The sequence below is a fragment of the Podarcis liolepis genome (assembly GCF_965112155.1).
Source record: "Podarcis liolepis genome assembly, chromosome: 17".
Taxonomy (NCBI): domain Eukaryota; kingdom Metazoa; phylum Chordata; class Lepidosauria; order Squamata; family Lacertidae; genus Podarcis; species Podarcis liolepis.
The window spans coordinates 32,321,468-32,332,804 of NC_139571.1; the positions used below are offsets into that span (position 1 = coordinate 32,321,468).

At 42.9% G+C, this 11,337-nt stretch overlaps 1 protein-coding gene across 1 annotated transcript in view; it reads right to left on the minus strand.

Moving 5' to 3' along the window:
• Nucleotides 1-11,337, minus strand: part of LOC310696250 (uncharacterized protein) — a 960,839-nt gene that overhangs the window by 865,943 nt on the left and 83,559 nt on the right. The window lies entirely within an intron of this gene.

Here is an 11,337-nt window from a genome sequence, read left to right on the forward strand (position 1 = left end):
TGAGTTTTTAAAGACAGGAACTGCCCAAATCACATGTAAAAGGGTGCCATTTAAAGTACAAAAGTGGGTGTATGATGTCCTCTGTGCTGTTTTTGTCCTCAACTAAGTCTGCAGGGGCCACATGCCAGTTCCTGCCTGCTAGGGATAAGACTTGTAACAATGCTTCATCCACTTTCTTATATGATGCAAAGCCAAAAAAACAGCAAATTATAAATTCATGGGGGATAAATGTATCCTGCCGAAGATATCAGATAATGAGAGACTGTCCATCAAAGAACACATTCATTATATTTCACGATTTGCCATGACTTGGTGAACAGTGTGCTACAAATGTCCCTTTCCTCATTGTGCCATATTGCATCTGATAGCAATTTCTGGCGGCAATGCATAATAAACAATAAGTCAATAAATATCTTTTCAGAGGCATGTGATTGGGCTTGAATTTAGTGCGCTATTCCAGCTGAAGGTTTTAATCATATTAAAGGGAATGAGAAAATTTTCCATTCACAATATGAAGCTTGTTCTGGTTATTTCTTCTTTATGGTTGCTTGGAAATGTTTGTCACGCTATTACAAATATTACGCCTGAGCAAATGTAACAGCTTGTCTGATGGAACGAGCTCCCCTCGTCCCCATGTCCTGTTCTGGGGTTTCCTCATGCGCACACCCCAATTTTAGGGACACAAGGGGAAAACCCTGTTGCACAAGCAGAGGTTCATTAGCTAACAAGAGTATCATAACAAACGTTGCTCGAGTTTAACAAAATCTAATATAGTTTGAAATCCAAACTAGAGCTTTAATAGCTACTCTGTAATTGGTGGAGCCTCTTCCCACCTCCTAGTTTTGTCTGTTTATCATTCTTCTTGCAGTAATCCCAAGAAAACCCATTAATCCCAATTTTATTTTATTCTTTGGTAGATTTACAAAAAGAAAAACACACACCAATAAATAATTTTTAGAAAGGCGCAAGATGAGACACTGACGCACAAAGTATATTTAAAAAATATCAAGACTCCTTTGCACTCTGCTCCGCTCCTCCTTTCTTCCCACCCAGGGCAGCCCTACCCTCTGCCTGCACACACACACACACTCTCTCTCTCTCTCTCTCTCTCTCTCTCTCTCTCTCTATATATATATATATATATAATTTATTATTTATACTCCGCCCACCTGGTTGAGTTTCCCCAGCCACTCTGGGCGGCTCCCAACCGAATGTTAAAAACACAATACAGTATTAAATATTAAAAATCTCCCAATACAGGGCTGCCTTCAAATGTCTTTTAAAAGTAAGATAGTTGCTTATTTCCTTGACATCTGATGGGAGGGTGTTCCACAGGGCAGGCGCCACTACCGAGGGTGGTACATATTTTAGAGCTGACATGTCATGTGGGGCTGGACCTCAATGTCTCCCCCTCCTGGCCTGCTCTCCAGAAGCCACTACGAGCTGCCCAAGAGAGGAGGCTAGTGGTGGCGGCCAAGGAGAGGCCATGGAGAGGCAACGGGATGCTCCCATACCCCACCCAGAGGAAGTAGCCTGAATCCTCGCCAGAGTTTTCTGCCAAACACTGCAAGGTCATGAATCATGACAAGAGCATTCTCTCTCACAGACTCACCAACCACAGTGTGTCTGTTTACCCAGTTACTATTTCTACACACATTTCTTGCTGCAGAAGCTTACACAGCCCTGGTGATTTGTTGCAGAAAACCCTCACTAAAATGCCAGTAATTGTAGCACAACCTGTGTGCTATTGCTGTTTTCCTGAGATCTGTTAACCCGAGAACAAAGCATGTCTGGGAGAAGCTTTCACACCCTTCAAAAAACAGGGGAGTTGTGAAGCTCCTGCAAGGTGAAATCCCTAGGCTGTCCAGCAAAAACTATCTAAGGTGGCAGGCCTGTGAAAGACCCCCAGAGCCTGGGAGTGTCTGGAGACAGTAGACAATATTGGACTAGATCAAGGTGTCCCAACCTTGGGTCTCCAGCTGTTTTTGGACTATAGCTCCCATCATCCCTAGCTTGCAGGACCAGAGGTCAGGGATGATGGGAATTGTAGTCCCAAAACAGCTGGAGACACAGGTTTGGGAAACCCTGGGCTAGATGGACATATGGTGTAAGGCAGTTCTGTATGCTTCTAGTTCATTGGCCATGTACTGCAGCCCTCCAGGTGCATGGCAAACTTTCCCTAGCTTTTGCAGTCTTAGGCAAGCAGCAAGAGTCATGCAGCTCCACAGCTGGCTCACCATATATCTCAGTAGACTGTGTGACTTGTGATAGATCACCGGTTGTTTAAGCAGCCATCCTGCTCTGTTGCTGTTTGAGACTTTCTTCCAACCAACTGCTGAGACATGTAACTACTGCCTGTCTCTCCACAAGTCTTTGCTCCTCCACTTCTCTCCCTTTCTTCTCTTCTCCGTTTACTCCTTTGTCATTTCAACCCCTCTTCCGGAACTCCCTCCTTACAACGAAGGCACGAGGTACCTGCACATTATTGCAATTTATGAACTGTCGCCCATTTAAAATGGTTTGTGCAGCTGTAATGTAAGTGGCTCTGAACACTTTGCAATGCTAACTGGGCTTCCCTGTTTGCTCAAACGCCCCATCTGGTCTCTTCAGAAGCCACTTATACGTATTGGGTACGCAGGAGACATCAGCTGGGTAATTTGCTAATACTTTAGGTTGCTCATGGCAGCTCCTGGTCTTTTTGTAATTAATATTTGCTCAAACGTTTCCCCAGGCTAATCAGTATTGATTGGAAAGATCAAAGCACTCCCCAATCCTGTGCGATCTTTACTTCTTTTTAAATGAATTGCCCCTTCTCGGACATGCATGGAATCTGAAACGCAGCCTTTGCAAGGAGAATATGAAAGCAAACTATTTTAGGATGGAAACGTATTTCCATTTCAAAGCCCCAAAGAACTATTTCTCTGGATCTTCCACTGGCAGACAAAGTCTGGGCTAGAAATACATTCACTGCAGAGATTGCTTGCCTCTAAAAGCAGTGGCGGAGCTTCATGCTCCAGCACTGGGAGGTGGAGAGCAGGTGGGGCAGGGCATGTGTCCTGGGGGCATGGTGCCCAGTGCGGGCGGGGGGCAGCCGTGATGGCACCCCACTGGGATCGCACTGCCAGGGGCGGTGTGCTCCCCCCACACTCCTCTTCCTCCGCCAGTGTCTAAAAGAAGGAAGCCTGGATAGCTCAGCTGGTTACAGCATGGCGCTGATAACGCCAAGGTTGCAGGTTTGGTCCCTGTATGGAACAGCTGCATATTCCTGCTGTTCCATACAGGGACTAGGTGAGCCTCAGGGTCCCTTCCAACTCTACAGTTCTGTGATCCTGTGAAGACCAGACTTTGTCTGGAGTTCCAGCTCTTCAGCTCACAAAGACTCCAAGGGAAAGCTCTAAGCCAGTTTCACTTCTACTTATGTGGTTGGTTTCACAAAATAGTATTGGGTGACTGTGATTCAACCCCTGCAGTGGATAGGCAGGGCAATATGACTGAGTCCTCAAGGCCACTTAACAGTTACATGAAGCCTCTGGGGGCAGTCTTTAGAAGATAGGTGAGAAGGGGCCACCAGTATGCTGGTGACACCTAGCCCTAGTTTGTGAGATGTAAATGAGATGTGGGATAGTATTTCTTAATATTGGGGTGGACATTATTATTATTATTATTATTATTATTATTATTATTATTACCCCACCCATATAGCATTAAATATTAAAAACTTCCCTAAACAGGGCTGCCTTCAGATGTAATAAAACCCTCTCAATTCAAATTGGATTGGCTATCTCTCATTACACCCCTAAATAATCTTCCCATTTAAAAAAACAGCCCTTTCCCCAATATTCTGTATGTTCTTTCTTCTTTCTTTCTTTCTTTCTTTCTTTCTTTCTTTCTTTCTTTCTTTCTTTTTGCAACTCTGAGTTTTCCAGTTGTCCTTATCAAACTTAAGCCATAAATTCTCCTCCAAGCCTGGAAATAAAACCTTGAAATCACCTGGTTTCTAGCTAAGATTGTACCCTCATTCCTCAAACTAATTGCCCCAAACAAGATTTCTGTCTCTAAACAGGGATGAAAAACTTGGTTAAAATAAAAACAATCCAATTTAACAAACATAAAGGCACACACCTGGGCAATTCCAGACAACAGGGGAAGTAATCACTCACACAACTTTAGTTCATATCTTATATCCCCAAAGTTCATCCCATAGTTTATAATTGGGGTGTTTTTCCTTGAACAGCTGCTTCCTATCTAAATAAAAGAGGAGAGACATAGGTAACTCTCAAATTCAGAACAAACAATATGTAACATCAAAAGGTAACTAAAGATACAAATGGATGAAAGGAGTAAGATATTTCATTCCCAATTAAGCAACAATTCTGTGTTGCTCCAGAACAGGCTTGAGTGGGTCACAGTGATAAATCCACTCCTTTTTAATTAGAATAGGGAGTAACCAGAATCCACTTCTCCACGGATTCCTTTGGTGCTGCTATCAGAAAACTGTCAACCAAAACTATATTCAAAGGAAGATATAGTGCCCATCTCTTTGTTAATGTCAAAGTTTGTATGGTGGGAAGAATGATCCATGTATTCAAGGATGTTTAGCCATCATTTATTTTGCTCCCTCCAGTCTTTGGACTTGGCACAATTATCAAAGCTTCCTGAAACCCAACTTCAGTTCATACAGGAAGTGTATGAAGCAATTGCTCCTTCTTACAGCACCCCAAAACCCAGAAAATAAGTGTTTAAAAGTCCAGTAACTAAAACAAAGTAGTGGATACAAAAATGCATGTAGTAGAGTAAAGTTTGCATAAGATGCCTATAACTATTAGGGATGCAAAAATGTGCCCGTTAGGAAAAAAGTGCCTGCAAAGTTGTATGTAGTACACAAAATTCACACTAAAGTGCTGCTGGATTTTCATGGAGACTTCCTATAGGAAAAAATGCAAACTGATGTAGAAACGTGGAGAAGTGAACTTAAGAGTGGGAAAATGAGAAGCTGGGTAACTCAGTTGGTTAGAGGGTGGTGCTGATAACGCCAAGGTTGCAGGTTCAATCCCCGTACGGGACAGCTGCATATTCTTGCATGGCAGGGGTTTGGACTAGATGATCCTCAGGGTTCCCTTCCAACACCGCAACTCTATGATTTAGCCATTACTAGGTGGCTTGAAAGTTCCAGAAAGACATCTACTTCTGCTTCATTGACTATGCAAAAGCCTTTGACTGTGTCGACCACAGCAAACTATGGCAAGTTCTTAAAGAAATGGGAGTGCCTGATCATCTCATTTGTCTCCTGAGAAATCTCTATGTGGGACAAGAAGCTACAGTTAGAACTGGATATGGAACAACTGATTGGTTCAAAATTGGGAAAGGAGTACGACAAGGCTGCATATTGCCTCCCTGCTTATTTAACTTATATGCAGAACTCATCATGCGAAAGGCTGGGCTGGATGAATCCCTAGCCGGAATTAAGATTGCCGGAAGAAATATCAACAACCTCAGATATGCAGATGACACAACCTTGATGGCAGAAAGTGAGGAGGAATTAAAGAACCTTTTACTGAGGGTGAAAGAGGAGAGCGGAAAATATGGTCTGAAGCTCAACATCAAAGAAACGAAGATCATAGCCACTGGTCCCATCCCCTCCTGGCAAATAGAAGGGGAAGAAATGGAGGCAGTGAGAGGTTTTACTTTCTTGGGCTCCATGATCACTGCAGATGGTGACGGCAGCCACAAAATTAAAAGACGCCTGCTTCTTGGTAGAAAAGCAATGACAAACCTAGACAGCATCTTTAAAAGTAGAGACATCACCTTGCCAACAAAGGTCCGTATAGTAAAAACTATGGTTTTCCCAGTAGTGATGTATGGAAGTGAGAGCTGGACCATAAAGAAGGCTGATCGCCGAAGAATTGATGCTTTTGAATTATGGTGCTGGAGGAGACTCTTGAGAGTCCCATGGACTGCAGGAAGATCAAACCTATTCATTCTTAAGGAAATCAGTCTTGAGTGCTCACTGGAAGGACAGATCGTGAAGCTGAGGCTCTAATACTTTGGCCACCTCATGAGAAGAGAAGACTCCCTGGAAAAGACCCTGATGTTGGGAAAGATGGAGGGCACAAGGAGAAGGGGACGACAGGGGACGAGATGGTTGGATAGTGTTTTCGATGCTACCAGCATGAGTTTGACCAAACTGTGGGAGACAGTGGAAGACAGAAGTGCCTGGCGTGCTCTGGTCCATGGGGTCACGAAGAGTTGGACATGACTAAACAACTAAACAACAACAACAAAGGTGGCTTGAAGTCCTTTCTTAGTTACTGGAACATATTATGGCTTCCTTTCCACCATTGCCACTTATTTTTAGGAATATTGCACCAGAGGCCAGACAGCCACCAATACCGCAGGGCAATTAGGCCATTTCCATTGTCTAGCCAGATCTCTGCTTGCCTTGCTGAGTTCTAAGTAAAGCTATATTTTTCTAACCGCCACAGATTTTGCTTGTGTGTATCAGCAAGCAGAGCACCATCCATTACCAGCAATTTCAACATCGTGTTCTCTGTCTGCCCCATTTTAATTACCGTTTGTGCAACAGTGAAACGCAAAAGCTTCAGAAAGTCTTGCCTCATCATTCTGATCTGAGACACTACTTCACTTTCACACATAACCCAGCCTTCTGAAATGTGCAGAGAGATCAAAACAGGCACTTCTTCGACACCTGCCCAGAAACATCAACTTTCAGCCGTTTTGTCTTCTTCAAGAGTCACCCATAATTCAGACAACTGATGAGTCAAAGTCTGTCTTGGTCCAGTTCCAGCCCCTTTCACAAGCATTGCTGAGGGTAATTTGCTTCTCCTGCCTATACTAGCAGAGGTCACCCTATGGTTCAGGCTAGGCTGCCATCTGAATATTCAAGACGAAATGGAAACAAACTCATCAACATTCACCAGGTTTCCCTCTCTAGCTCTGGGGTTATGCTTCAGGCACAGCATCAAAAGTGTTCCTTCCAGTGTTGTAACGCCAGCCTTTTGGCCACCAACAGGGTGCACAAAGACCACTTACATTACCCTTCTGTCAAGGCCCACAGTGTTGGAATATAAATTGTGTGCATCCCAGAATTTTAGGAATTTTCCATGGACAAAGCTAATATTGACAATGACTTCCATCCAAAATGGCGTCACTATAAGCCACCACCACACCTTTCAACACCACACTTGGCAGAATGTCTGTGCATGCAAGACGTTTCTGACAATTCCTTCATCCAAGTCGTTTATGAAGACATTGAACAATAACGGGCCCAGGACAGAACCCTGTGGCACCTCACTCTTCACTTTTTCCCAGGATAACAAGGAACCATTAATGAGTCCTAGCCCAACATTTCAACCAGTGCACCACACTGGCTCACTTTAGTTCTGTTTGCATGCAAATTCTTTCCAAAACCTTTTCTTTTTCTTCTTTGGTCTTTTTTGTCTTTCTTTCATCATGGATGCAACAAGTACTAAGAATATATTCCATACCCTCCTTATTCCCAACTGCAAGGGAAGCAGGAGATGGTAGAGACAAAATTGACTTTGCCACGAATTTCTGCCTTGTTTGAACATATCTAGAGCACTTAAATAATACAATTTCCATTGACATTCTCTTGAATTCAATTCCTGAATTCTTTAGGCACTTTCAAAATTTCCCCAGAGAATCTGGCTATGTGACAAAGTAATTTTGCCTCGAGCCTTTAATTTAAAGGATGAAAGCAAGTCAAATCACATCACAGTGGAAGTCAAACGCCTGACTGCTGGTTTTGTCCTTTCTTCCAAGTTAAGAGAAAAAGTTCAGTGAAAGAAAAATAGTGCCACAGCAGGAAACAGAGACAGCTTTATTGTTATAATTTCATTTAGACGTGGGGGTATATTTAAAAGGAATATCGAGATGTAAAGGCCTTACGTTAAGGGAGGCATTCAGAATGGGTGTGAGGTACATATATTCTAACTTCATTTATCAGAAATTTACTTCAAATATATATAGTATTTCAAATCTCCCATTTTGGAGAATTAATATTGGTTGTAAGGTAAAAGTAAAGGGACCCCTGACAATTAGGTCCAGTCGTGGCCGACTCTGGGGTTGTGGCGCTCATCTTGCTTTATTGGCCGAGGGAGCCGCCGTTTGTCCGCAGACAGCTTCCGGGTCACGTGGCCAGCATGACTAAGCCACTTCTAGCGAACCAGAGCAGTGCACGGAAACACCGTTTACCTTCCCGCCAGAGTGGTACCTATTTATCTACTTGCCCTTTGACGTGCTTTCGAACTGCTAGGTTGGCAGGAGCAGGGACCGAGCAACAGGAGCTCACCCCGTCGCGGGGATTCGAACTGCTGACCTTCTGATCGGCAAGTCCTAGGCTCTGTGGTTTAACCCTATATATATTGGTTTTAGGTGAGCTTTTAAAAATGGTCATGTGACAATTCTATGCCCCCTTTGAAAAAAAAGTGAAGAAGTGATTTGAATTCTTTAGTATTCAATGATTTTTATCTGGATTCCATGTTCTGAAGGGTTTTTTTGGTTTGGTTTAGGTTTTTTTTTTAGGGGGCATTATATGACTTTATATTTTCTGAAGAATTCATGGGATTTTGGGATGGGAGCATCCTGTTCTTAATGCAGGGGTATGTTCAACATTCATTCACTGTAGTCATTCAACAAAGTGACTCACAGGTGTGAACCATCACAAATTAATCACCTCATACAGAACCACCATGTCATTTCATAGAATCATAGAACTGTAGAGTTGGAAGGGAACGTGAGGGTCATCTAGTCCACTGTTTCCCAACCTTGTTGTTTCTGGACTACAACTCCCATCAACCCTAGCTAGCAAGAGCAGTGGTCAGGGATAATGGGAATTGTAGTTCGAAAACAGCTGAAGACCCAAGGATGGGAAACACTGATCTAGTCCAACCCCCGAAATGCAGGAATCTTTTTGCCCAATGTGAAACTTGAATCCATGACCCTGAGATTAAGAGTCTCATGCTCTACTGACATATCCCAGTCATATGATGTCAATTAAAATTAAATACCTTTTCCAGTAAAGGTCTCCCCCCCCCCTTCAGTAAGGGATCAGGCGTGGTGCTATGGTCTAAACCGTTGAGCCTCTTGGGCTTGCTGATCAGAAGGTCAGCGGTTCGAATCTGCATGATGGGGTGAGCTCCTGTCGGTCTGTCCCAGCTTCTGCCAACCTAGCAGTTCAAAAGCAGGCCGGTGCAAGTAGATAAATAGGTACCACTGCAGCAGGAAGGTAAACAGCGTTTCCGAGCGCTCTGGCACTCATCACGATGTCCTGTTGCCCTAGAAGCTGGCCACATGACCCGGAAAGCTGTCTGTGGACAAACACCGGCTCCCTCAGCCTGAAAAGCTTACCTACAGAAACAGCAAAAAGAGATGGGCTCTTTGGCAGGTTTTGAATAAACATTCTCAATCTTATTTAAGTAAAATATGAAGAAAGACAATGCAATAACATCTAAAGTATATTAATATGCAGAGGATAAAAAATAATGTAACAAAACATAAGGGGAAGATGAGGGAAGTGATTGGGGAGGGTGGAGATTGTAAAATGTAAAATTGGATAATTGTATTTGCAATTTGTTATAACGAAATAAATTTAATAAAATATTTATAAAATAAAATAAAAAGCGAGATGAGCACCGTACTCCATAATTGCCTTTGACTGGATTTAACTGTCCAGGGTTCCTTTGCCTTTACCTTTTACCTTTGCTTTGCTATTAAATTTCTTGAGATGAAATATTACAAAACAATTCAAAGTTTTCATTTCATACTTGTGTACAACAATGCACTCACATCTTTCTCTCTTATCTGAAAAGTCAACATCGTCAACGAAATGTTTCTGGTTAAAGACCACAAACCAATTCCAATTATCATTATGTCTCTTTATCTTGTTTATTCCTTTCCTTCATTCTTGATCCAACACATCCTCTCGTCAGATGTGTTAATGTCAACATAAGCATAACATCTTCTATATCCTGCTCTGTCTGATCCCCCTAGTTACAGGGCATATCCAAGTTCTTGTGGCTGCCATTAAATCAATGATAATTAATTGGGGATATCCAGTGCTTTTTTGGGGGGGTACTCTCATTTTCCTCCTCATATTGAAATACTGCCCCTCAATGAGGCCAAACTTAGGTTCACAAAATGTTTAGGGGTATGCATCCCACTGCGTCCCCCCAGAAAAAAAGCACTGAGGATATCTGTGACTTCCTTCTATGGAGCCTAAAATAAAATTATTATTATCATTAACATTATCATCATCATCATTATTTATTTATTTATACCCCACCCATCTGGCTGGGTTTCCCCAGCCACTCTGGGAGGCTTCCAACGAAAAGTTAAAAATATATTAAAACATCAGTCATTAAAAACTTCCCTAAACAGGGCAGCCTTCAGATGATAGTCAGATTTGGTGGGATAATAACTGTAGGTATATTATGCCTGATTACTGATGAAACTTCCTTCCAGAATACCTTAATTTTACCTGGCTCCAACAGAATTTTCTATGGGCCCAGTTACACATCAATAAGTGGGTGAGTTTGTACATGACTGCTTATATGTAATCGCCTACTGTGATGGGAAATTCCTGGAGAAATTCTAAAACTGGGAACTCATCAGTCAGAGAAAAGTGCTGCAAAACTTCTCCAGAACTACACTGATCAACCCCTGCTCACAGAAACCAGGATGGTGCCACAATGCCCAAAGCTGGGAGTCTGAGTGAATCCCCAAATGTTGGAGTCTTGATGAATCCCCAAAGCCATGAATCTGAATGAATGCCCAGATCCTTAGGCTACCTCAGGACCTCTTTTAACTGCTGAATATTTTGCAGAATTGGTTTCCATCCTTTCCCCCTCTCTTTACAAACTAAGCCTCCCACGTGCTTTACAGATTTACAGAAGCTGTCCCGGTTTCTGATTTGATCCTGGAAAGTCCTGCTTTTCCTTTGTTGTTGTTTAGTCGTTTACTCATGTCCGACTCTTCGTGACCACAGCACGCCAGGCACTCCTGTCTTCCCCTGCCTCCCGCAGTTTGGTCAAACTCATGCTGGCAGCTTCGAGAACACTGTTCAACCATCTCATCCTCTGTTGTCCCCTTTTCCTTGTGCCCTCCATCTTTCCTAACATCAGGGTCTTTTCCAGGGAGTCTTCTCTTCTCATGAGGTGGCCAAAGTATTGGAGCCTCAGCTTCACGATCCAGTGAGCACTCAGGGCTGATTTCCTTAGGAATGGATAGGTTTGATTTTCTTGCAGTCCATGGGACTCTCAAGAGTCTCCTCCAGCACCCTAATTCAAAAGCATCAATTCT